The sequence below is a fragment of the Dromiciops gliroides genome, chromosome 3, assembly GCF_019393635.1.
Source record: "Dromiciops gliroides isolate mDroGli1 chromosome 3, mDroGli1.pri, whole genome shotgun sequence".
NCBI lineage: Eukaryota > Metazoa > Chordata > Mammalia > Microbiotheria > Microbiotheriidae > Dromiciops > Dromiciops gliroides.
This window is the reverse complement of record NC_057863.1, coordinates 361,201,787-361,229,752: the sequence shown is the minus strand read 5'-3', so window position 1 is coordinate 361,229,752 and position 27,966 is coordinate 361,201,787. Positions and strand designations below refer to the sequence as shown.

General features: G+C 35.3%; 1 protein-coding gene across 1 annotated transcript in view; it reads left to right on the top strand.

The window, feature by feature from the left end:
• The window catches only part of MBD5 (methyl-CpG binding domain protein 5), a 445,079-nt gene that overhangs the window by 214,589 nt on the left and 202,524 nt on the right, over positions 1-27,966 (top strand). The window contains exon 3 of the mRNA XM_043995606.1: positions 328-421. The gene's annotated coding sequence lies outside the window, so the exon portion shown is untranslated. The remainder of the gene's footprint in view (positions 1-327; positions 422-27,966) is intronic.

Here is a 27,966-nt window from a genome sequence, read left to right as displayed (position 1 = left end):
CAATAAAAGTTAAATAATTTGTTCAAGGTAACTTAGAAGATATTAAACAGGAGAACTGGACTTCAATTATAGATAATCTCACCCCAAATCTTGTTCTCTTTCCATTACACCAAACTGATTCTTTTTTGTGTGAAGTTGTGATCCTTCAACTACATTTTTTGTACAGAATATGTCTATATGCCAAATAAGTTAAAAAATAACACCTCATCTTTTCCCCAAATTTGTGAAAGAAAATAGCGAGTAACAATTATAGGATTTCTTTATATATTATATGGAAAAATTGATTTACTCTCAAATTAATTGTATACTTTTATGTTTTTCCTTTAGGAGGTCACAGGGAATGTTACTTCCTGGGTATATGAAACAGATGTGGAAAAGTGTATTGTTTATAAACAAGAACTCTCAAATTTAGCCAATACAGGTAGGTAATAACTCCAGTTTTGTAAATTATTACTAAAATTTTTAAACCTATCACAGTTTCATTTGGCATGGTTAATTTGAACATTCACTGCATTGGTCATAACTTTATAGCTTCACATTCATGAACATATCTTTATCCTCTAACATCTCTTGACAGGAAGTAGGTGCCATGTAAATGACATATTAATATACAGGAGTTATAAATGGGTGAAAATAAAAACATAAAAGTAAATTAAGTAACTATCCTTTGAAAATTCCTGTCTTGTCTTTTTTTTTCCATTTTGCACTTACCCATCCCAAGCTACTAGCTTCCTTCAGTATGACTAATTCAGATTTTAGCTTTAAGTCTAACAAACAAAAAGCGGGTTCATGGATGAGTCAAATATGGAGAGAATGGAATCTTTCCCCCATTTCCTAACTTTTTAAAGATTTTTTTTTAATATTACCCATTTTAACTTCTTGATTGATGGTGTCATCGCTTGATATTTTTCCTCTTATATTCTTTATTATTATTATCTCCTAACTAAACATTTAGTGATGTGGAGTTTCATTCATTTCTGTTCCTTGCCCCCACCTAGCTATTTTGAGTAGTTATTTGACACTATTTTCACAAATTATAGTTCACTCTTATTCATTCATTCGTTATATTCACTAATTATAGTTTTTCTTAATCTCTTTTGTCTTTGTGGTTTACTAGAACCTTTAGATAAAGAAAATTTCAATTATATTTAATTTAGCATCTTTTCATAGACTTATTTCCCATCCTAATTCATAGTGAGATAGGAAGAAGAAAAGTATTTCATTGTCCCCTGGGGAAGTGATGCTTATCCTGACCACGTGATTAGTTAATTCAGTTCTATTCTTGATATCGCTTCAACCCCATACTTCTTTCTTCTCAGTATGTTCCTGTAAAGAAAAAAGAGTACATCTTATGAATGAAAAAACGGTTAATATTATCAAGTGGTGTGGAACACGTTGAAATGAACAAGTCAAAAAGCATTTAAGTGTCAGTCACTGTTCCAAACTCTGGGAATTCAAATAGAAGCAGAAAGACATTCCTTGCCCTCAAGGAGACTACTTTATCATGGGGAAACAATGCATAAAAGGAAGCTAAAAAGCTGGAGAGAGGGAAGGAGAAAAGGACTATACCTACAGAGGCATCATAAAAAAAGTCTGGAAAGTGCAGCCATGAATACTACTCTGGGTGTCCTTCCTCAGATGGAGGTTCTAGGAGGAACCAGTCAATCAAAGAAAGAAGTTCAGGGATGGAGGGACCTTCAATATGAAAAATCCACAGAGTAAACATCTAGCATGAAGAAGTGGCTGTGACAAGCATGGTAGAGGAAGTACAGGAACTTTACAAGACAAGATACCACATAATTATTGCATTTTATCAATTCACTTAAATAAACAAGGAGTTCATTATAAAAACTAGCCTTGGAACCTTAAAAGCAAAAGATAAGAAGTCAAACATCTTTAGGAGATATTGTGTCATCATTATATATACATATATATATATATATATGTATATATATACAGTGATTCCTTTTTCCTTCAGAAAATAACTCATTTCACTGCATTCATTTAACTCATTTATATGAAATTAATCTTTTCTTATAGTAGCGAATATTGAACATAAGTAAATATATTCTTGAAAGAAAAAATCCAAATCTAATTCTTTGTTCATATTATAATGTGGGATGTTGGGGGCTTTACTGCTTAAATACACTATCCCCTTCCCACTTTTACTTTTGCCACTCTAATAGCTTGTGCAAGCACACGCGCACATACACACACACACACCTCAAAATCATTCCCCACTCCTCCCCCAACCCCGTTCAGTCTTTTCTCCATCTACTACTGATTCCTTCCCTAAAGCCTTCAAATATGCTTCATCCTTAAAAAGCCTTCACTAGACCGTAGACCCTACCATCCCCTCAAGCTATCATCCTATATTTCTCCTCCCTTTTCAGCCAAATTTCTCACAAAAGCTTTTTTATTCTATTTTCTTAATTCCTTTCTCCTCACTCCTCAGCCATTTGCAGTCTGTCTTCTCTGACTTTGTCTCTCAGCTGCCACTGCTCTCACTAAAGTTACTAGGCTTTTCCTAGTCCTCTCTTATTTTTCTTTTCCTTTTCCTACTGCTGAATGCTCTCTTCTCTCTAGGTTTCCATGGTGCTACTTCCTTCTGATTCTCCTACCTTTCCTTCCTCCTTTCCTGCTTCTTCATCCATATCATATTTACTCACTATAGCTATATTCCAAGTCTCTGTCCCAAACCCTCTTCTCTTTCCACATCCTATCAATGATTTCATTAGCTTTCCTGGTTCTAAGTATCTTCTCTCTTCAGTTGACTCCCAGATCTACATATTCTTTCCCCAACTTTTTTCCTGAACTTCATTCCTGCATGACCTGTTTATTGGGCAGATTAAAGTCATTGTGTCAAAAACAGAACTTGTTATCTTCCCTTGCTCTCAAACATAACCCTCTCTCTGTTTTTATCAAAGATACTACCATTCTTCCAGTCTCCTAGTAAACCACCCTCAGTATCATCCTTGATTCCTCACTGTACTTTATACAGTTGTTTATTCATATTAAATCTTCATATTTCTACCTATATAACATTTCCCTCATTCATATCTTCAGTCGCTTTAATTCAAGCTCTTATCACTTCTTGCCTAAAGTATTGGAATTGCATTCTAATTGGTCTCCATGCCTCAAGCCTCTCTCCACTCCAACTTATCATCAACACAGCTTGCAAAAGTACAGATCTGAGAATGTTACTTCCATACTCAGTAAATTCCAAAGGCTTTCTTTTGTCTTGAGGATAAAATGTAAACTCCTCTGTTTGGCTTTTTAAACCTTTGATAACTTAACCCTGATCTATTTTTTCCAGACCCATATGTGCTTCTCTTCCCATACTTTATAGTCCAACCAAATTGACCTTTACTCTGTTCCTTACACATCATGCTCTGTCTCCCATCTCCCATCTTATACTGCCTGTCCCCCATACCTATAATACACACCTTCCTCACCTCCTCTTCTTAGAATCCCTTTTTTCCTTCAAAATACAATTCAAGCACCTCTTTTTTTTTTTTTTTTTGCGGGGCAATGAGGGTTAAGTGACTTGCCCAGAGTCACACAGCTGGTAAGTGTCAAGTGTCTGAGGCCATATTTGAACTCATGTCCTCCTGAATCCAGCGCTGGTGCCTTATCCTGTAAGGGCTAAAATTCTAGCTAATCTGTCTAAAATATCTAATGAGTGGTCGCCAATAAATTATAAGCTTCAGCAAGAGTTAGACTTTTACGGGGGGGGGGAGGGGTGAGGCAATTGGGGTTAAGTGACTTGCCCAGGGTCACACAGCTAGTAAGTGTTAAGTGACTTTTCAGCATTTATTAAGGAGAATAAGAATTTGGTAAAGAGAGAGAGAAAGGCCTAGATTCATCTATCTATTAAAGGGAGAGAGCATTCCTAGCTCCCTTCTCCACCAGAGTCCTCAGGAAAGAGAGTGAGTCAGAGCGCCAGCCTCCCCCTTCTTCCTTCCACAAGCAAACGTCACTTCCCAACGCCAAAGAAAAGACGCATGGTCCTGCCCTCAGAGGCCCTCTCCTCATGTTGGAGCTTTCCTACAGTAAGTCTCCAGCAGGTGGCATCATTCCAATCATTACAATCCACTGTGCCACCTGGCCACCCCCATCAAGCACCTCTTTCTACATTTAGCCTTTCCTCATTTCTCTTTCCCCAATTGCTAGTGTACTTCCTCCATAGCTATCTTATACTTAAAAACCTCTTTGTATTTTTTTATTTATTCCCTACATATTCCATATGTCATACATTTCTTCTATTATATGTATATTATGTTTATATTTTATTTTATATGCATGTATGTATATCTTTATTTGTATAATTTGTCTCCCCCAATAAAATGTAAATTCTATGAGAGGAGGAATTATTGTTTTCCCTTGGTATCCCTATTCTTATGGTAGGTGCTTAATCAGTGTTTTTTGATTGAGTCATAATTTGATTTTTCTGGTCATATACCTCTCTAATGACATCCATTATGACACATCTCCTGTGCATTAATTGGCAGAGTGCTAATCATTCATCCCTTTAGCTGACTTGTAACTAGTTCAATGGAGACTCATAGTCTTTGATTTACTACCATACACAGCAATATTTGAAGACTATTATTGTCATTGTTTTTAAGTGTGCCTTTGTTTCAGGAAGAAGCATGTAGTCAATGAAAGCATCATAATTCCTCAAAGATTTGCTAGCCTCCTCCTGTTTAGTACTAGGACCTGGAGATAGCAAGAGCATCTGGAGACGTGGCTGCTAAACTATTTGAAGCTGCTGGCAGGTCTGACCTGGGCTTAGCTGTTGTAGGAGGAGTTGACAACTCTGCCTTATATATTGTGGATGCTGGCCACAGAGCTGTCATCTTTGATAGGTTCGTGGAGTCCAAGACATTATTGTAGGGGAAGGGACTCATTTTCTCATCCAGTGGGTACAGAAACCCGTTATTTTTGACTGCTGTTCTGGCCACATAATGTCCTAGTAATCACTGGGTTAGTTAGAATATTACCTACAAGTTAGATAATGACAGACTTGGTTAGTCAGAGTATTACCTACAAGTTAGGTAATGATAGACCAGTTCTGTGATTGTCCATCCAGCATTAATCATAGTCTAGGCAGACATTATTCTTCCATTTTGTTTTTCTTCTTTATATAGTTATGTTAAATGCTTTAGAATGTTCATGAATCTTATTTAGGAGACTCTGCAGTTTGATAGGGTTTAATCCAATCAGAACATCTCCTATAAATATATACTCTCAAAATTAACTATTCCATTTGAATGCAGAGCTAGATAGCTACCTTGATGATATCAGACTTTTAAAGAATCTTATATGATTTTGACATTTGCATGGGGGACATCTTGTTTTAGGAGTACCTTTAAGATAGCATTTTTCTCTACCAGTTTCTTTTAATAGTCAAGAAGAGTAAACACATTGCAAACATACATTTCAGTCAACATTGTGGCTAAAAATATCAGCTGTGAAATGTTTCTGCAGACCTACCTGCTACTTTTTTGTAGATATTAAAAAATATGCATATGAGTTTTTACTTACTGATGTTTCATCCTTCATCTTTTTTGGTGATAATAAGATTTTTTTTCCCCAAGCTCTTGGTGTCCTTTCCACTTTCAGGTACCTTAAAAAAGTTTCTCAATGCCCTGTAGCACAGACATCCTTTGATTTGAATATAAGTGATTTAGTCTATCTACTCTTCCTATCTTGTTTTTATTATTGCCATTCCCAAATATGCTTTTTCATAATTGATGGGAAAATAAAAGTCGTTATAGAAATCTTTAGAGTGCTTTTATATATTGTATCTATTTTCCCAACTTCTACGTTCATACTACTGCAACATACGTATTGATACATCTACAAATTCCCCAACTTTCAGTTCCTCATTATACTTAGTTCCCATGGCCTACTCCTCCATTACAGTTTAGCTACACAAAGAAATAGTGATAACCCTTGATTATGTCCTCACTCTAAAAGTGTTTCATTTCCATGTTCATGAATTCCTAGATGTCTTTATCTAATCGTAATCTTTTATCATGCCATTTTTCTTTATACCTTAGGACTCCTGACTCTGTTCTTTGACCTCACTGTGACCTTTTATCACTTCATCCCTCACTTCTTTTCTAGACCATCACACCTCTACTGACCCCACTGTCCTCTCTTCCCTGTCTTGATTCTTTGATTAATCAGTTCAGCTCTACATTCAAATCTCTTATTTCTTTGTCCTGTTAGTAATCATACTGTGGTAAACTTCAACCCTATAATTCTCAACCTTCCTCCTACTTTGCTTCTATATATGTGTTGCTGAGCATAACTAAAGATCATAAAGCTATTTAATTTTGGCCAAGGTAGATATATGGGGTTTTATTCTTAAGTGAGCCTTCAATGTAGTCTTCTTCTTCCCTAATCAATTAAGTATCCCTCTCTCCCTGATAGGTGCACCAAACTTTCCTTTCCTTTCTAAATCCTCTCATGGCCCCTTCTTTTCTCAAACTATCTCAGCTGAGGACTCCTTTTTGTATATCACTGAAAAAAATTGAGGCAGTCAAGTTACAGCACTCAAAAGCTGTAACCCTCCCCACCAACTATATCCTCCTTCTTTTTTGTCTCAGATTAAACTGATGGCCCTTTCCTAACCAAGCCCAACTCCTTTATAAACACTCTTAACCCCAATCCCATACTTCTCTGGCAGATTGCTCCTCACTATCATTCCAGCACTCCAGTTATCCATCACTCACTATTCACAAGCCCTTTCCCTGCTTCCTAAATCCATATCTCTCCCTGTTCTTTTTTTTTTTTAAAGAAACAGTTAATGTCATCTGCCAGCCATCATCCCATATCTCTTCTCTTCTAGATTTAAGCTCTTTAAATCATTCATCTAGAGAGGTGCCTCCACTTTCTGCTCTCTTCAGAGTTGCCAGTGATTTCTTACTTGCTTTATGGACTTGGCTTTTCATCCTTCTTGAGAACAGAATCAAGCATTTGAGTCTGTTCATCATCTTCTTCCACTGGATCTTCTCCATGTATAAGTTTTCCAGATCTAGATATCTAGCCATAGCTTGTCTTCTGAGCTCTGGTCCCAGATCACTAATTGCTTTTTGGACATACTGGACTGGAACAAGATGGTTTCAAGCATTATAAACTACAGATAGACCTAGAGTTCTTTTGGTTTTTCCCTTTTCTTTTGTTCTTCTAGATAAGGGGGAGAAAAGAAATATAGAACAGAATTTGATGAAGGGTAGAAGAAACAATAATTAGAACCACAAACAAAAATATAAGAGATGAACTTTGTAAAAAAAAAAGGGGAGGTTGGGGTGGGAGGAGGGCAGATAGATTAAAAAGGTAAACCCACTAATTTTTTTGGTTTACAAGAAACATTTGAAAACATAGTGATTCATGCAATATTACTATGAGATCTAGAGTGGATTTATTATGCTTCATGTAAATCCAAAAGAGCAGGAACAGCAGTTATTATCTCAGACATGGCAACAGTTAAAATAGATACAGTTAGAGACACAAGCAGGAAAATATTGTGCTAAAATGGACAAGAGATAATGAAACAATATCAATTTTGTATTTTAGAAAAGCCAACCAAATTACAGGGAGATTTTTCTCTTGTAGATGAGGTCAAGAATGGCCTTGACATTTAAGGGCACAAACTTTTTCAATTCCCTGTTGTGAGCAACAGGGTGTCATCCACCTTCCTAAATGGATATCCAGGGTTATTATAAGGGACTTGGTTATCCAGCATTCAGTCTTCTGTCCCAGTCACTACAAAGGAAATCACTTTCACATCTCTTGTTTGTTATGGGTTGGTGTTAACTTCCCTATGACCAAAATCACAATAACCTGTGTCAGGATTACCATAAAATTGCCCAGTTACTCATGATACCTGTCTCTTTAGCCCCTCATAGAGTTTGAGATGCCATAATGTATCAGTGTCCCCTGTTGTAATAGTGACCTGACAGCCAATGTCTAACCACCCCTCATGTCCGTATGGGGCAAGAGCTTTCAGGAATGCCTTAGGCTTTAATAACGCTAAAAGGCCTTTAACTACTGCAGTGTTTTGTCTACACTATGACTAACATCTCCAACGTCTCACCTTATCAGACCCATGTTTCAGAATCCTCATCCAAAGCTCCTTACAGGATTCCAATTTTTTCCTGTAAAATCATTCACAATTTTGCAGAATCAGTTATTTTTAATTGTAGCTTTTTTTCTTTTGCCTTTATCTCAATCATACTACATCACCTTCTTTCCTTTATCATATCTGATACACAAATTTCAATAATTCTGACTTGGTTTTTGATAGCATATTCTTTATGCTTACTTTCTGTGGTTTCTCAATGAACTGGAGTCTCTGGGATTTGGTCTAAGTCATTCAGTGTAAACTGGGGTCAGGAAGTCTTGAGTTTAGATTAGACCTCAGACATTTGCTAGCTATGTCACCTTGTGTTAGTTACTTAACCTTACTGCCCCTCACTGTCCCCTTTCCTTATCTATAAAATATGGATTAACACCAACCTCTCAGGATTTTTGTGAAGATAAAATGAGAAAATATTTGTAAATTCTTTGTATACATTAATATGCTGTATAAATGCTAACTGTCAATATCATCATCATCATTATTTTTCCCTGTATTATTATACGTTAAATTTCTCTTTTCTGGTGACCTGCAGAGTCTTCCTATGTGCCCTTTCCCTTTGGTTCCAGTACTGCTGTACAATTTGCTTTTATAATTTCTCAAAATGTAATATTTAGGGGCTTTGCTTCATGTTTTTTTGGAAGCTTGGTTATTCTTGAAGCTTAGTTTATCTTCTTATTCCTCGTATTTAAAGTCAGTAATAGCAGACAGTAGCTAGCTCACAATTCCTTCTTAATTTGCTTTCTTTTGACCTTGTTAAAATATTTTTACTCCCTCATTGAATTTTTTACTTTTATACTCTTCTCTGTTTTTGTTTTTCTTTTCTGGGTGTCCACACTGCATTAGTAAGATTTTCTAGCTTTTGTTCTAAGGTTTCTGTTTTGCTTCTTCTTTTTTTCTTTGATTCTTTTATTAGGACTTGCAAATACTTTGGGGTTTCTGAAATATAGATCTTATTCTCATATATAGTTCTTATTTCCTTTATACTGATTCATTCTAATGGTAGTAATTATAGAATTGTAGAATTATTCTTTTGAACTTTTATCCTGGGATACTTTTACTCTTTTGTATTTTCCTGTTTTTTCTTTGCTTGGTCAATCTCCCCACCCCCGCGCCCTTTTTCTGTGGAAATGAACTCTCTCCCATTGAGGTAATAGGAAGCAGGACTCATCTGGTTTTGTAAAATGTTGTCATCAATATAGGAGTTGACTTCACTTCCATTTTGAAATGAAGCCTCTTTCAGATTAGGATTAGTGATAAAAAGTTTTCAGGTAGCCCTGGGAAAGAATGCTGATGAAATCTAATCAGATCACTTTTGAAACAAAACTCCAAATGCAACTTGTAAATTAACTAAATGATTATTCATCCCACTGGTTAGTAGTTCAAAACTCTTTTTGATACTTACACCAAATGAACTTACCCACCAGTAATAAGTTTACTCTATGTAGGATCAAAGACCATATTTCTAGTAGTTGTAGTTATTCTGGGTTGATTAGAAGGGAAACAATTAACTGGGAGGGGGAAATCTTTGCAGTAATTTTCTCTGATAAAGGTCTCACAAACTAAAAAAAAAGGACTTATTCAGATTTATAAGTTTTCCCTTTTTTAAATCAAATTAGCTAATAGTTGAATATTAGGAGAACTAAATGTAACATATATTAATAACAAAATTTATGATTATATCAATAAACAGAAAAAATTAACAAAATTCAATGCCAGTTTTTAGAGATGAAGGAAGAGGGAGAGACTGAAGGAGGGAGGGAAGGAAGGAAGGAAACATAAAAATAAGTGGGCCTTTTATAAAACCAAGTGCTAGGGGACAGCTAGGTGGCACAGTGGATAAAGCACCGGCCCTAGATTCAGGAGTACCTGAGTTCAAATCTGACCTCAGACACTTGACACTTACTAGCTGTGTGACCCTGGGCAAGTCACTTAAACCTAATTGCCTTACCCAAAAACCAAACCAAACCAAAACAAAACCAAGTGCCAGTATAATATGTAATGGGGATAAACTAGAATCCTTTCTAGTAAAATCACAGGTAAAACAAGTTGTTATAAAGTATCAACATTTCTTTATAGTATGTTATGTTATGATGTTATATTAAGTTATGTTATATGATGCCAGTAAAATCCAATAGGAAAGGGGCAGCTAGGTGGCGCAGTGGATGAAGCACCGGCCCTGGAGTCAGGAGTACCTGAGTTCAAATCCAGCCTCAGACACTTGACACTTACTAGCTGTGTGACCCTGGGCAAGTCACTTAACCCCCATTGCCCCACCCCCCCAAAAAAAAATCCAACAGGAAAAAGTAGAAAGAGAAATTCCATTTAAAATAACTAAAGAATTTTAAAACTACATATGTAGTTATCAAGATACCCTTGACAACTATATATGAAACATAAAAGTATTACAGCCTCTAAGATGATTCACTTCAAATCTTTCTTTCTGAATGAGGAGATAGATGGTAGTAATAAAATGAAACAGCAATACAACTTGATCTTAACCAGAAGGAAAAATTCATTTGGAAGAAAAAAGGTCAAAAATCTCAAGGGACTTAATTTTTAAAAGTGAGAATGGAGGGGAGCTTTAAGTATCAGATCTCACACCATACTACAAAGCAATAATTACCAAACCAATTTGATAAAGTTAAAAATAGAGAGATCAATCAGTGGAACAGATTAAATACACAACAATACCAAAGCAACTAACCTAATAGACTATTGTTCAATAAACCCAAGTACCCCAGCTGCTAGGGGTGAGAGTTTTACTATTTGACAAAAGCTATTAGGAAATCTGGACAGCAGTCTGGCAGAAATTAGGTTGAGACCAATACCTCACACCATAGCCCAAGATAAGATCTCATTAGATACATAAAAACCTACATATAAAGGGATACATAAACAAATTAGAAGAACAAAGAAGAAATTGCTTTTCATTTCTATGAATAGAGGAATAAATTATCAAGCAATGGATATAGAGGATCACAAGAAATAAATTGGACAATTTTGATTACATAAAATCAAAAGGGTTTTGCACAAATTAATCCAGTGCAGCTAAAATTAGCAGGGAAACAATTAACTGGGAAAGGGGGAGGGGAATCTTTGCAGTAAGTTTCTCTAATAAAGGTCTCATTTACAAACTGTATAAAGAACTGATTCAAATTTATAATAAGAGCTATTCCCCAGTTGATAAATGGTTGAAGGGCTATGAACAGGCAATTTTCAAGGGAAGCAATCCAGTCCAAGGAAAGCAATCATAAGAAAAAGTTATCCAAATCACTGATAGATGCACAGTAAAGCAACTCTTTAGTTATAATTTATATCCATCAGATTGACAATCCCAACAAAAAAAGAAAATTACAAAGTTGGAGGGCCTGTGGGAAAATAGGTACGTTGATGCACTATTGTTAGAGCTTTGAATTAGTCCAGCCATTCTGGATAGCAGTTTATAACTATGCCCATGCATGTCCTTTAACTCAGTGATACCACAACTACATCTATACATACATTGAGGAAAGACTGAACAGATAATAGTATATAAATATAAAAGAATATTATGAAACTGTAAGAAATAAAAAAGAGATGATTTCAGACTTGTAGGAAGATTTGGATAAATGATGAGGGAAATGAGCAGATCTAGTAGAATAATTTATACTATTACCTCAATATGGTAAAAATGGACAATTCTGGAAGAATTAAGAACTCTCATCAACACAATGATCGGTCCATAGAATCTAGATTCCATTGAATTTTCAGCCTTGTTATATATTATTCCCACATATTTCAGCTTAAAACACTTTCCATATTTCAAATGTATCAGTAATCTCCCTCTCTAATTTTGCTCACAGTATTTCCTGTGTCTGAATTATCTCTGTTTCTCCCTGTTAGAATCTTTCAAAACCCAGCTAAAATGTCACCCCCTCCATGAAGTCTTCCTTTACTCTTTTTAAAAATTATTTTATTCTAAACTTTACAAATACTAAACAAAATGAGCATTGTCTGTGAAACTATTAACATCTGTTTTATAGAGCTTGCCTTTGGGGGGGGGGGCAGGGCAATGAGGGTTAAGTGACTTGCCCAGGGTCACACAGCTAGTAAGTGTCAAGTTTCTGAGGTCAAATTTGAACTCAGGCCCTACTGAATTCAGGGCTGGTGCTTTATCTACTGCACCAGCTAGCTGCCCCCGCTTGCCTTTTTTTAAATTGGATAATGAATTCAGCAATTTTCAATATTGTCATGTTTATCTTTAAAAATTGTTTTCTTTACAATGTCATGATTATCGTATTCTGGTTTTGCTGACTTCACTCTGCATCAGTTCAAATAAGCCACACCAGTTTCCTCTGAAACTGTTCCTTTCATTATTCTTTATGATACAGAACTAGACCATTACTTTCCTATACTGTAATATATCCAGCCATTCCTCACTTAATGGACAGCCCCTTAGTTTCCAATCATTTACCATAGCAAAAAGAGCTGATACAAATGTTTTTGACATATAGACATTTGCCTTCTTTTTTTTTTCCTTTCTTTGAGGCATAGGTATCATAGTATAGTCTCTTCTCCTTTTCTTTTCTCCCAAACCATAATTTACCCAGCCAAAAATAGTCTCTCTTCTGAATATTACAGGTATGTTAGGGCTTTTGTATCTTACAGCAATTACTGCTTTTTAGTAGAGAAATCCTGGAGGCTTAAGGATACAAAAATGACAACCTGTTTAAAAGAAAGGGAAAAAAACCACACATTTCTGCAAACTACCCAACCATAGCCCTGCCCCCCAATCATTCTTTAACCTGCTGCCCCTACCCAAAAGCAGTGAGACTAACACTATATAAGTCATAATGAATGTTTTTCCATGCCTGTAATTTCAGTCAGTTCCCTTCCTAACTTTGCTGAGGAGATATTATTACAAAATGATGACTATTTTATAGGATCAATTAGGTCATACAGGACTTGGGACTCTAGGAGCCAGTGCTCCCCTTATATGCCCTTCTCTTTGGATCATTAGTTCAGAAAATGGTTCAAAAGAATGGTATCTATATTCCATGGCGGTAGAACTCCAGACAGTGTATCTCTGTAATTGGCCAGGGGTGGATGAAACTACTTAAAATGCTAGAGTGCAATGGCAACTGATGAAAATGTGCTGTTGTTTTCACCTCACTTGTACTGATGTCTCAGAGTATTGGTTTTACATGTTGCACCCCCAAGTCTAAAAGCCAAAGAGAGATATTACTGAAGAGACTATACCTTCATATTTGTTTGTGGGGAGCAAGGGGGGAGAGTTAGCTTTTTTTTTTACTGTAATTGTATTCCATATTACATTATACTTACTTGAGAACATGTCTTTTTATCTTATCTCCTAGTATAATACTTTACTCAAAATAGATAATTAATACATTTTGTTAATACTTGAACAATAACAGAGAGGAAGTTTGGCAAAGTGGATAGAGTGCTAGCCTTGGAAGTTGGGACTGCCTGGCTTCAGATCTTCCCTCTTGACATACTGGCTGTGTGACCCTTACCAAGTCACTTAACCTCCAAGAGCCCCAAGACAACTATCTAAGAGGTGGCAAAGCATGTTCTGACCTGTATTTGATTGATGAATTTTCCTCATTGGCAGTTCCCTGTCCAGTGGTTTCACAGATTTAACCCCTCTCCCCACAAAATCAAATTAGTATAACTAGAGGCACTTTGCAAAAAGAAAAGTATTCACATATATTTATAGCTTCATCATTAAAATATTGTATTCAAAATAACAATCAGTACTTTACTCAGCCTCTGCCAAATATCAGGGTACTCGGCTAGAAACTCAAGTCACTAAAAAGTATAAGGCATGGTTATAGCTTCCAAAAGGCTTACTTTGTAGTTGTTCACTTGCATATAAATAATTGCTCACATTTCCATAGCACTTTATGGTTTACAGAGTGTTTTCCTCCTGATAACTTTATGAGCCAAGTATTTTATTTACTGTTATCTCTATTTTTAGAGATGAAGATGAGTTTAAGAGTTGAAATGGTTGTTTTTTTTAATAAAATCAGATGGCTAATAACTATCATATAAAGCATTGGATTTAACTTTGGAAATTTAAATGTGATTTAAAATTGTGGTTTGGTGAAAAGAACATGTGATATGGAGTAAAAAATCCAGATTCAATATTCCAGGTCTTCTACTTACTTTCTCATCCAACCTTGAGAAGTTCATTTAACCTCTCTGAGCCTAGTTTGTTCTCTATAAAATGAAGGTATTAAACTGCATGATCTCCAAGGTCCCTTACAACTTAAAATTCTATGATCTTATAAAATACTTTAGGAAGATCATAGATTAAGATCACTTCCTAGGGGCAGCTAGGTGGCACAGTGGATAGAGCACCGGCCCTGAAGTCAAGAGTACCTGAGTTCAAATCTGGCCTCAGACACTTAACACTTACTAGCTGTGTGACCCTAGGCAAGTCACTTAACCCCAATTGCCTCACTAAAAAAAAAAAAAGATGACTTCCTTATGATCCTAAAAAAAAAAAAATTGAAATGCTGAAACTTCTTAGAAACTCTAACAACAAAACTAAAACCAAAAAGATAATGAGAAGCCAAAAAAAGAGATTGATAAAATAAAAAATATGATGCCATAAGAGAAATGGTAAGAGGTAGGAGAAAATGTCAAAAGAAAGATACACATAAAGCACCGGCCCTGGATTCAGGAGGACCTGAGTTCAAATCTGGCCTCAAACACTTGACACTTACTAGCTGTGTGACCCTGGGCAAGTCACTTAACCCTCATTGCCCCACAAAAAGAAAAAAGAAAGATACACAAAAACATCTATTTTTTGGATGCAAATTACATCCATAACAATTTGAGGTGACCAGAGATATGATTGTTAAATAGAAAGTGGGCATAATGTAAAAATTATCTGAAGAAATTAAATTTCTTTTTAAAATGAGATGCATTAGGGAGAATTAAATGTAGTTAAAGAATCTTGGGAGAATATGATGAAATTCAGAAGTATGGCATATAGCTCAAAACTATGAAAATATCAAGTTGTATCAAGACAGGAGAGGAGAGAATGGCAGATGGTACAGCTGAGATGGAAAAGCAAGATCAGAAAATAATTCAGCTGGAAAAAAAGATTAGAAAGCAATGTAGATGAAAATGACATTCTGCACAGAAAAACAATTTACAAACCCTAAGAATGGAGTAACTCAAGTGAGTTCATCTAGCCACATCTTAGTTTTGAAGTTTGATGATGAAGACAAAGAAAAAAACTTCCTGGCTTTCGAAATAAATGAAAGTGTTGGGTTCTTTCTTTCCATGCAAAAACCAGAAATGGAAAAAGACTTGAATGATATAAAGAAAAATTTTTAAGTTTATATTACTCGATCTAAGAATCAGGTTTTCAGCATATTCTAAAGCCCTGTGTTTGAAAATAAAAGGTAACATTTAGAAACCAAGAAACTCCCAAAGAATTATCCTTCAGTACTGAGAAACATCAGAAAATCATTTATTTAGAAAAATAGACCATTTCTGATTATGATTAACCTAAAATATCTCATTAATAATCATTTTTAAAATAGAAGTGGTATTGAATTTGTTAATGAATAAATTATAAAATATTAGGCTAAAAAGTAAAATTTAAAGAAATTATAATTCAAAGTTTTTTATTTTTCTTTTTTATTATGAATTTAATTATCAAACACTATTATATTAAGAACAAGAATCATTGTCAAAAAAACTGAATTTAATACCATTTGTATAAATATATACATATATTTAGAATATGCATATATAATTGAGCACATTAGTAAAAAAAATACTCTGTGCCCCATTTATACTTATTTTTTTCTTATAAGGATTATTTAATGTTACTTATTACATTATTTTCCTTTTTTTTCCATCTCTGTCACTGCCACTAACTTGCCCTTTGTCCCCCAGATAGAAGCCCTCTATTGAAACAAATAGTATACTCATTGACCAGAATACTGGTATCTTTCAATGTCATTTTCCTTTATATGTTTTGTGGTCACTCTATAAATTGTTCCCCTGCTTCTGCTCACTTTGAAGATCTTCCAAGCCTCACTAAACTTTAAGGGCAGAACAGAAATTATAAATTAAAATTGACTTCTTTTGCTTCTGAAGAGCAGAAATATTTAACAAGCTTAGATGTAATCTGTATAAAAATACTGAAGATGCTTTAATGTTGCTATGTTAGTCCAGTACTTGAAGAAATGAAGTGAAAAAAGTACTTAAGCATTTATATCTGTTTTTATAGTCATTCACTGCAAAAAATTCGGTTTGGGGAGATTTCAGGTCTACATTTTCATTGATTTAAAGGGATTTATTTAATTTTTTAATTTTTTTTTTTTGGCTAATGTAGTCAACATCTTTTTTATTAGCCTAGATACCAATTTTGTGGACCAATTCACTAGTGTTTCAAATTGTCACAGGGATAGATCTAATTTTCAGGTTTATCTTATCTGATTACCTTAAAATGAACTACAAACTGTATTGAGGGTATCCTTGATGAAAATAAGAGATTGGAAAAAGGCTTTCAAAATGAGTTTTTACAACTGACCACATCATCAGAGTCAGAGTAGAATTTCAGGCTACAGAATATCTTTCTCTTTCTTTTGTTGGTTTGAAACTAATATTTTAGTTATTTGAGCAAAATGTACTAAAGGCTCTTCTCTATCACATTATCACCCTTAGATATGCTGAAAATATATGGAATTCTTTGATAGTTGCAGTAACAAAGATAACTTAGAAGATAAATGACAAAATAAGGTGTTTTCCTAGTAGAGTTCAAGTAGAAGAGGAATTCCCTATATGATATATATTCCCTATATCATATGGTCCTTCATATGATCCTGTTTATACATCAGGGTTCTTATTCTTAGCCTTTTCTATGTCATGAACCCATTTAATAGCCCATTGAAGCTAATGAACCCCTTATCTGAATAATGTTTTATTGGAAATGCTAAATATGAGTTAAAGTTTACTGAAAATAACAATGTAACTTTTTACCATGAAGTACATGGACGCTTCCTCTCACCAGAAATTTATCCCATTAGATATGACATTATGCCTATTACCTCAACCCCAGCAAATTATAGATCCATAATAATGCAAAAAAAAAATTGACCTAGCAAAATTCACAAGGAAAACTACAGAGATGAACAGTAATGGTGCACAAGGACAATGGGCAAGTGCATTGTGGTCATACTTAGGCTATAGATTATCAGTTTTCACTCAAGCAATTAAATAAAATATATTTATTCATTTAGAAAACGTATAATCACAAAGGGAAGTGGACTTGCCAATTAAACGAAAGTGAAAGGCAGTTGTTGGATTGCCCAATAATTGTGTGGTGTATTTATCTTTATATTTGCATGCACACACACACACACACACACACAGAGGCTTACAATTAAAATAGCTACATGAAAACATGTAGAGCAGCCCAGATCTCTGACACACATTCCATCAAATATAACTAAAAGGGACAAGAGAGATCAATGATCAAGAATGCCAAATTAAAATAACAATAAGCTCCTTCATCTAGATGAGAACTGTATAAGATAACAGCCACAAGTCTGTGAGTCCTCAGAGAAGGAGAGGGAAAAGCCAGCTTGAGCTGTGATTAACAGCTAGAGGACTGCAAGTACTCCTAAGTAGAACAGGCCAGGTGGCCTCAAACCAGCTCAGAATCACAGAGCTGGGATGCTTGGATTCCTCTGATCCAAAGTAGGAACAGTATCTCTAATGAATATCAATGCAAAAATATTGAATAAAATGTTAGCAGAGAAGATATAGAAACATTTTTAAATGTTATTTTATGATCAAGTTGGATTTATAGGTAGACCACAGGGTTGGTTCAATATTAGTGTGAAAACCATGACTCTAACAGACCGTATTAATAACAAAACAATAAAAATCCCATGATTATATCAATGGAAACATAAAAGACTTTGGACAAAATATAACACCCTTTAGTGTTTTTGAAATAAAATGTTATTGATACCTTTTGTTTTTTATGCCACTATTTCCCACTGTATTTCTCCCTTTCTACCCTCCCAGGAAACCATGTCTTATAATAAAGAATTTAAAAAGTAAAATAAAGAAAAAAATATTCCATAAAACTAGCGTAGAAGAAAATCCAACATTATATGCAAAGTTTGACACCTGCAGTGCCTCACCTCTGCAAAAGAAGATAGATGATCTCATCTTTCCTTTTCCTGTTGAAGGCACCACTGCCTTCACAGACATCTGGGCCCAGAATCTCCATGTTGTACTTCACTCCTCACTCATAGTCACCCCATATATCCCATCTCTTTACAAATCTTGTTATTTCTCTCTTCACAATATTCCTTGTTTATGTTCCCTTCTCTTCACTTACATGGATCCTTAATACCTCATTGGTACTTTTGCAATAACCCTCTAGCTTTGTCTCCTTATCTTTTTTGGGGGGGGGAGGGGGGGGGACAATGAGGTTTAAGTGACTTGCCCAGGGTCACATAGCTAGTAAGTGTCAAGTGTCAGAGGTCAAATTTGAACTCAAGTCCTCCTGAATCCAGGGCCAGTGTTTTGTCCACTGTGCCACCTAGCTACCCCCCAACCCTTGTCTTGTCCAATCTAGTTCCAATATGTCCCTCACTTAATTTTAAACCAAAGTGATTTGGAAAATCCCTGGTTTGACAGTGTCATTCTCCCTACTCAGTAATCTCCAATGACTTGTTATTGCTTCCAAGAACAAATATAAACTTTCCTATAAATTTTCCTAAAGAAATGTTACATCACAAATAGTGTGAGAGTATTATTATTACCAGAGGCCCCCTCACTTATGAATGGAAAAACTAAGGCACAAAGAGATGAAGTGGCTGACCCAAGGTTGTAGTGGTAGTGGTAGCAGCAACAACAACAGCAGCATCTAGCATTTACATAGCTTCTTTGTGCCAGGAACTGTGCTAAATACTTTACAAGGATTATCTCATTTAATCCTTACAACAACCCTGTGAGTCAAGGGGTGCCATTATTCCCATTTTTGTTCAGGAAACTGAAGTAAATAGACGTTAAGTGATTTGCCCAGGATCTCAGAGCTAGGAAGTAGCTGAGGCCAAGTTTGAAATCAGGTCTTTATCTACACCAGGCTCTGCACTCTCTCCCTATATTACTACCTAGCTGCCTCCAAAAATAAGTGGTAGTAAACTGATTTCAACCCAGGTCTTCTGACTCCAAATACAGCATTTTTATCAGTATATTAATGTGGAGGTTTGTAGTGCACATATTATCACTTAATATATAAACTGTATATATTTTATATATTAATATATGTGTCATACTACCTAAAATAGACAACCTTGATTACATGAAACTGAAAAGTTTTTGCATAAACATCAACGCAGCCGTGATAAAAAGTCAAAATTCAAAAAGTCATTTGGAAAAAAATTTTTGTATCAAATATCACTTAACAGTTAAAAATTCAACTACAGAGAGTATTAACACAAATAAATTACTGAGAACTTTTCACAGTAGATATTTGTTCAGAGTTTTTGAACAGTTTTCCAAAAAATAATTATAAAAAGCCCTGTGAAGTATTACTGTTAAGTCATTAAGAATGATAGAAATGCACATCAAAACAGCTCTGAGGTTTTATAAACCTCATAAATATCAGGTTGACAAAGATGACAAAATACAGAAAAATTGGGGGGGGGGGCGGCTATGGCAAGATATACATGCTAATGTACTATGGGTGGAATAATGAATTGGTCCAACTGTTCGGGAAAAGAATTTAGATTTATGCAAGAAAAATCATTAAACTTTTAACATATTCTATCCCAACAATCTTACGGCTTGCATTACTTTCCCAAACAGGTCTTAATAAAGACTGTGTATAGATTTTTTTTTTAATTTGAGCACTACTTTATTGATAACCACTAGGGATGGGGAGGAATACCCAAATGTCAACATAGGAGGTTATCTATTAGTTGAGAGATGGTTAAACAGATTATCATAAATTAATGGAGTACAATTGTATACTATAATATGAAGAATTCAGAGAAACATGGAAAAATCTATATGAAACTGTTCAAAGCAGAGTGAGAAGAAACAAGAAAATTATATATATATAATAATTTCAATAATGTAGATGAAAAATACTGAAAAAACAAGCAGAACCAATTGTAATTATGGGAACCAGTTTGACCCTAGAAAAGAGATGGGATATTCTCCCCACCCCCAGCCCCCTTTTTTTTAAAGCAATATATGTCTATGAGTATAGAAGTTTGCTGATGCTGTCAGATACAGTTGCTGTCTTTATTGGTTTTGCTTAACTCCTTTTCTTATATGGGCAAGTTTGTTGGGAAGGGAGCATATGTGGAAATGACTATGATTTAAAAATGAAAGATATGAATGCTACCTTTAAAAAAAAACAAACAAGTCTTAGTCTTTTTCTGAAGAGAAGGTAATTGAATAAGTTGAATAGAAAGCAGCTGCTTTTTATCCACAGAATAACAAAGATTCACAGATGCTATCAAGTCATAAATCATCTAGTGAGGGTCAGTGGAAGAGGAGGATAGCAGTTGGTGAGCTCCTTCCAAGGTATACAGAAGCTGTTTGTACACCCAAAAACAATAATAGAGAGGGGTTCTGTTGTATTCTAGGGGCATGTTTCCAAGAACTGATAGAGAAACCATCTATAACTAATCAAATCAGGGACAGGTGATTGTGACCCACTTCTCATGAGTAACCTCAATACAACCATAGAAGGCATCAACAAAGGTTAAGTTTTGGTCATGTGAGAGGCTAAAATTCTAGCTATACTGTCTAAAATATCCAATGAATGGTCGCCAATAAATTATAAGCTTTAGCAAGAGTTAGGCTTTTATGCATTTATTAAGGAGAATAAGAATTTGGTGAAGAGAAAGAGAAAGGCCTAGATTCATCTATCTAATAAAAGGGAAAAAGCATTCCTAGCTCCACTCTTCGCCAGAATCCACACGAAAGAGCAAGAGTCAGAGTGCCAGCCTCCCTCTTCTTCCTCCCACAAGCAAATGTTACTTCCTGGTACCAAAGAAAAGACGCATGGTCTTGCCCTCAGAGGCCCTCTCCTGATGTTGGAGCTTCCCTACAGTAAATCTCCAACAGGTGGCATCATTCCAATCGTTACAGTCAGTAACCTAGAGATCACAGAATCCTAGAGATGCACAGAAGTGCATGAAATGTTTTTATCATTTCTGCCCATTGAAGACAAGGAATTCAGAAGATAAAAAGCAGATTTGGAGAGTTAACATCTAGTTAAGATTATGGTGTTAATAGAATTATTGGTTTTGAATTCCTGGAACATGACATCCAGCAAGTACTAATAAGAATGTACTAGTTTATGGCTTGTAAATCTAATCAAAAGGGCTTTCAACTGAATAGGAAGAAGAAGGTCAAAATCTGTCTATGTATATTCACCAAGTCAGGTCAGGCAGAAGATAATAATTATGTAGGAAAAACAATAGCAGGTATGATGTCCAAAAATTCACAGGGGACTGTGAGATTTAAAATTGGATATTAGATCATAAATCTCCCCTACTTAACTATTCCCTTAATTTATCTCCCAGACTAGTAAATGGAAGAAGCTTCTGGTTTTCTAGATAGAGCCTTTATTGTATATAAGGTGTTGTTGATTAGAAGGATAGGAAAATAGAAATACAGTACAAATCGTCTTAAATCTAGGCTTAGTCTATATTCCTTATAAAAACTCACCAAACCAAAAAGGCCACCTTTGGAGTGAGGGAGACCGTCTGTGCCGCACCGCCAGGAGTCCCGCCAAGCAGGCAAAAAGGCCTACTTTCTCTCCACCCCGGAAGTCCAAAAAACCCGGCAGGCAGTCTGACATGCGCAGCAGGCAGACTGTACCTGGCAGGCAGTCTGACATGCGCAGCAGGCGGACTGTTCATCTCCTCCCCAAAAGGGTGGTCCTTGAAAAACTGGCGTCTTTCAGTATCCTAACCGACTGTTAAAAACTTTCATATTTTACCACAGGACAAAATCCAAAACTAATCCCCCATATGCTCATTCACAAATGCACAAGATATGGGCAATAAGCAAGATAAACTGCACACAGGGAGAGTTATTTGACCTAACAGTTTTTTCTAAAAGTTGGGTTTTTTATGTATATACTAGAATTTCTCTGTGAATATTTTATCAGAATGATTTTTTAAAATTTTGTTCATTCAGAATGAAGAGGAAAAGTTAAAGGGGCTATGAGGTAGTATGACTTTTTGTACTAAGATATACTCTAAGGAGGTCACTGACAGAAAGAAAGCCTCACATACACCAAAATATTTATAGCAACAGAACTAAAAGCACAGTTGTTTACCATCAGTTGGAGAATAGCTAAACAAATTATGGCATTTGAAAATAATCAAATATTTATTATACCGTAAGAAATGACAAATATAAATACAACAAAGCATGAAAAGAAGGCAATAAACAGTGGTGACAACAATGTAAATGGAAAGAACAACCATCACAAATCCATCAAAAGTATATGTTGCAAAATGACAAAGAACAAACCAGGCCCCAAAGATGTGATAGGAGAAAGCACTCCCACCCATTTGTAGAGGACAAAACTAAACAGAAACAAAAAAGCAAGAAGATAGGCTCATGTGAGAAAATCCAGAAAGCAGAGAAGGTAAGCATAGGGGAGAGCATCTGAGAGTTAATCAGTTGGTCAGAGCAGGGGAAAGCAATTTTGTCATATCATAGAGGAGTTTGGGAAACTATCCTGGCTTAACTTTGTAATGTTCTATGGAATGTTATAGAATGTTATAGAAGTTAGATATCTGGACATTTACGTCCTTGTCTCAAAGCAGAGTACGTTGTAATTTCTTGTTTTGTTTTTTTTCCTAATATTCCTTTAAGTGTTCAAAAAGTAAAAGAACCAATAGAAAGCAATTCTGTTCTGGATCCAGTTTCTAACAATAGGGAAGAAATGCTGAAATTTTAGAAAGAAGTGATCACACTGTATTACAATTTATGATAGAAAAGGGAAGAAAAGCCAAGAAGTCTTACATGGGTCCTAAATTTGGGGGAAATAGATTTCAAAGAGTTTGGAGAGATGATGTTAGGTCCTACTAACTAAAATTCTACAGGGAAAGTCAGCGTAAGAGAGAAGAGAATCTCTCAAGCACAAAATTCTAGAGATATAAAAGAGAGTTAGAGCAAGGAGCAAAAGGAGGAATTATCAGAAGAGACTGCTGTGACACTGGGAACTGTAAAAAGGTGATGACTGCGGGTAAAGAGCTGGGACGAAAAAAAGATGTCATAGAGGTAGAAAATGCAAGAATTGACAGCTTATTGGACATATGAAATGGGGCAGAAACAGAAAGTCAGGAAGGGTGCTGAGAGTACAAACCTGAGAGATGAGAAGGTCACTGGCTTCTGTAGAAATAGGGGGTTTTAGATAATGAGAGGTGGGTTTCTGAGGAGAGTAAGCTATGTTTTGGGTAATTTGAATTTTAGGTGTTTCCTAGGCATTGTGATTGAAATGTCCAAATGCAGTTGGTGATGTGGAACTAAATCTCAGGAGCAAGACTGTATCTAGGCATGTACAAGCTCTAAGTTATCTTCATATAATCAGTTATTAAGCCAATAGGAGTTAATAGGGTAACCAAGAAAAAATTAGTAGAGAGAAGAGAATACAAGATCCAATGGCCTTGTGGAACACCTACATTTAAGGGCTGTAGATGATGTAGCAAAGGATACTGAGTGTTTAGGTAGGTGAGAATAGAACAAAAAGAGAATATTATTATGAATTCACACAATTTAAAAAATACGCAAGGAAGAGAGAAGGTGATCTGCAGATAGGATGTCCAACTTAAATAGAAATGGATTCCTTGTTGGTCACATAGTGACTTAGAAAACCACAAATTAACGTTATTTTTGTTGTATCTTATTTTTGTTTTGTTAAACATTTCCCATTTACATTTTCCTCACATTCATGACCTTTCCCTTCTTCAATTCTTCATCTACCTCTCTTCCTTAACAATTCCATTAATTCCCATAGTTTCTTTTTTTTTCCTTTTTGTTTTGTTTTGTGGGGCAGTGAGGATTAAGTGACTTGCCCAGAGTCAAACAGCTAGTAAGTGTCAAGTGTCTGAGGCCAAATTTGAACTCAGGTCCTCCAGAATCCAGGGCCAGTGCTTTATCCACTGCGCCACCTAGCTGCCCCTCCCGTTTATATTTTCATCTGGTTTCAGAGAACTTGGGAGTTTTGCAGACCACTTTTATGGGTCTGGAGTTTGACAGCTCTAGTCAGCAGCATTAATTGCAGTCCAAAAGCCAAGTAGGATGAGGTTTGAGAAAAAGCTATAAGATTTCACAAGTAATAGATTATTGTGGATATTTCTGGTTATGATGACAACATGAAAGGTACTACAAGAGCTGAATCCTTCCACAAATGCTCCATTAGAGTTCCAGAAATGCACCAGAAGGAACAGTGTTAAGGCAACTAGAGCAACAACTACAAACTCATCCTCACTGTCCAAGAAAAATACCAAAAGCCTCTAGAAAAAGAAAAGGAAGGCAGAAACCACAGCATGTTAATTCCCCGCCTCCAGCGTCACAGAAAGGAGTAGGGCAAGCCCACCTCCCAGGCATCCTACACTAGAAACAGGGATAGAAAGGATACCCACAGTGCTCACTAAGAGCAGTTCCCAAGAAGGCTGTGAGAGCCACAGGATGAGACAGAGCCAGAGGAGCACCTGGGAAGCACAAACACCAGGGATTTTATAAGAGGCAGTCTACCAGCTAAATTGACAATGTCTAGTTGGGGCTTGTAAGGGTCACATGAAAGGATGGGGCCAACTCCCAAGTGTCAGAAGAAAGAACCAGAAGGGACTTCTGAACTCAGCAGGGCCTAGAGCTACCCACTGTATCCTGCATGGCAGAGGTTGCTTCATCCCAACCATAGAAGGAACAGACCACCCTCTTCCAGTAGTGAGTCAAGTGGTGGATTCAGGCCTAAGCACAAAGGTGTAATTCAGAAACTGAAGCTAGATATATGTTTTTTAAAATTATGAATTCAGTGAAGAAATACTATAAATGAAAGAAACCCAGAAGAAAAGAGAAATTCTATATCAAATTCTAGTAGACTCGGGGCAGAGCGGGGGGGATGCCTTGGCTACAAGGACTGTGTAATAAGACTGATAGAAGTCAAGCCAAGGTTCAAAAATTAAATTAGAATTGAAATAAGACCTACGGAGGGAAAAATTAGAAAGAAAATAAGTTGCTTAGAACAGAATGTGGAAAGTCTTGCCCAAAATGAATGGGGCGGGGGGGGGGGCTGGAAATGAAGAAAGCAGACCAAGTACTACCAGATCTCTCAAACTATACTACAAAGCAGTAATCACCAAAAACATAGTAAAGTCAGAGGAGTAGATTATATTTACAATACACAGAAACAAGCAAACACAGTGACAGTTCAGTAAACCAAAAGATTCCATGTACCAGGGTAAGTAGTCATTCAACAAAAACTACTGTAAAAAAACTGGAGAGCAGTGTGGTAAAGACTATCTTTAGACCAAGACCTAACACTACTTTATTAAGCTCCAAATTGATAGATTACCTAGAAGTAAAATGTAATATAGGGGATCAAGCAAGAAAATAACTTTCAGTTATGGATAGAAAAGAGTTTATGAATATTGATATGATAGGATCACAGAAGGAAAAAAAAAGAATTTTGATTGACATTGTGCTAGAGAAGTGATGGCCTTAGGTTTAGCATGTGACACACATTTTTACACACAGCAAATTATGAATTTATTTTTCTTGACTGTGCTTATTTGTTACAAGAATTATGCTTTTTCTGTTTTACTGGAGGGACAGACACTGTGGAAGGGAGGACAGAACAGGAGCTAGCAGTGGTATTCCCAAAAATGAGAAGATGATAATTGAATCATTTTTTAAATGCATAGAAAATAACAGAAGGGAATTCAGATGGAAACACAGGCAAACTAGACAGCTTTGAAAGGAATATGTTAAATTTATTCTATATTTTTAAAAAAAGCAAGCTGCACATAATAAAGGTTTACAATTTTGCTTTTAATCTTAACTTTCTGTTCTACTTTGTATATGGAAATATTATTTTTTACCTTTAAATTCAGAATTTTTTAATTAACAAAAATTTGCCCAAATAATTGAAAAATAAAATCAAACATGAGGGGAGAACTTGAATCATTATTATTAGTTTTACCAAAAGGTAGAAAAAGTGGGCGGTGAAAGGGTATACTTGGGAAGAAGAAATGAAAAAGTGGGCACAATTTCTCATAATTAGAGTGAGCAAGAAGAAGAGAATACAAAAATCAAGGTAGGATGAGAGGATATGTCATGCCTGAACTAGACTAAATAGAGTTGGATATACATTACGTGTGTGTGTGTGTTTGTATGTATTATAGCCTTTGCTTTAGAAACACATTAAAGATAAAGGAACAGGTAGAGACTGTGACAGGTAGCTTTTAGTGAAGAAGCTAGAGAAAGAAGAGAATAATCTAAAATCAAAAAGGAGAGAAATATGAAAACCAGTGATCAAGATCTGAACAAACAAAAGAGAAAGAGACTCAGTCCTCTTCAATTATAGGTCAGTAGTATTGAGCACGTTTTTTCTTTCACAGAATTTTTAATTTTAATTTTAATTTATGTATTTTGGGGGATAAAAAGTATTGGAGGACCAATTTTAATTGAGGTAATATAATTTGATTTAAAGTTTTAATGTAAATTTTTATACCAAGAAGCTTAATATGCATTATAAACACTGTGTGATTATCATAGTTGTATATTATATTGACTTGGTTTTAGTGGTTTATTTTTAAAAATAAAAACTCTTAGTGGTCTTGTTTCTCTTTTGAAGTAAAATTTTCTTGTTGCAATCAGGAATTATCATCCTTTGACTTGAGCTAATTTTCATTGATTTATAAGCAAATTACTCCTTTCCACTTCTTGAATGATGGCTACATATAAAAAGTTCCTTCTTTAGACACTTTTAAAAAGAATCAGTCAGAACACAATAACCACCCTTGAACACTAGAATAAAAGTCATAATCTTGGCATACCACCCTTGAAAGGTTATCGTCCCCAGTTGTAAGTAATATTCAAAGTGACCCATTGTTTTACACATATGTTTTAGATAGTAATTTGATTTTGATAGAATAAAATCAGTCTGCAGATTTTATTAAAATTAGATTAAAATGTTCATTATATTTTGTACCACAATTTTATGCTTTCTAATTGGAATAAAATTTTTTCTTAATGTGATATAATTCAGTAAACTACATTGTGTTATGATTGTTTATAAAATACCATGGTAGATTTTAAAATAACAATAAAAGGTATTGCTTAGATTGAGCAACCAAGATTTTGTTATATGTATTAACCAAAGTAAATTTGTTTTACTTTTATGCTGTAGTTTAAAGAAATAATACAAATCACCAAAAAATGTATTTGTGTAAATTTAATACAAAAACCAGATATTATTAGTTATATGAGTTAGAATTAAGACAATTTTTTCTATCACAATTTTAATTTTAAACTGTTGTACTCTGCTGCTGCATATGGTATTAGTTTTGTTCTCTCTTAAGTTCAGTTTATACCTATTTTAATTTTGCTTCATTTTTTATGCCATAAAACATCTTGGTTTCTTGTAGTTGTTTTTTTCTTATGTACAGTAGAAGACTATGCAATGTTCCATTCAGTATAAACTTTGCCTAGCCTGCAGAAGTAATTTTCTCCTTTTTATGCATGTCTGAGCAGCAGTGATCTGCCAGGGGAAGATCTCGTTCTGCCGATCTTTG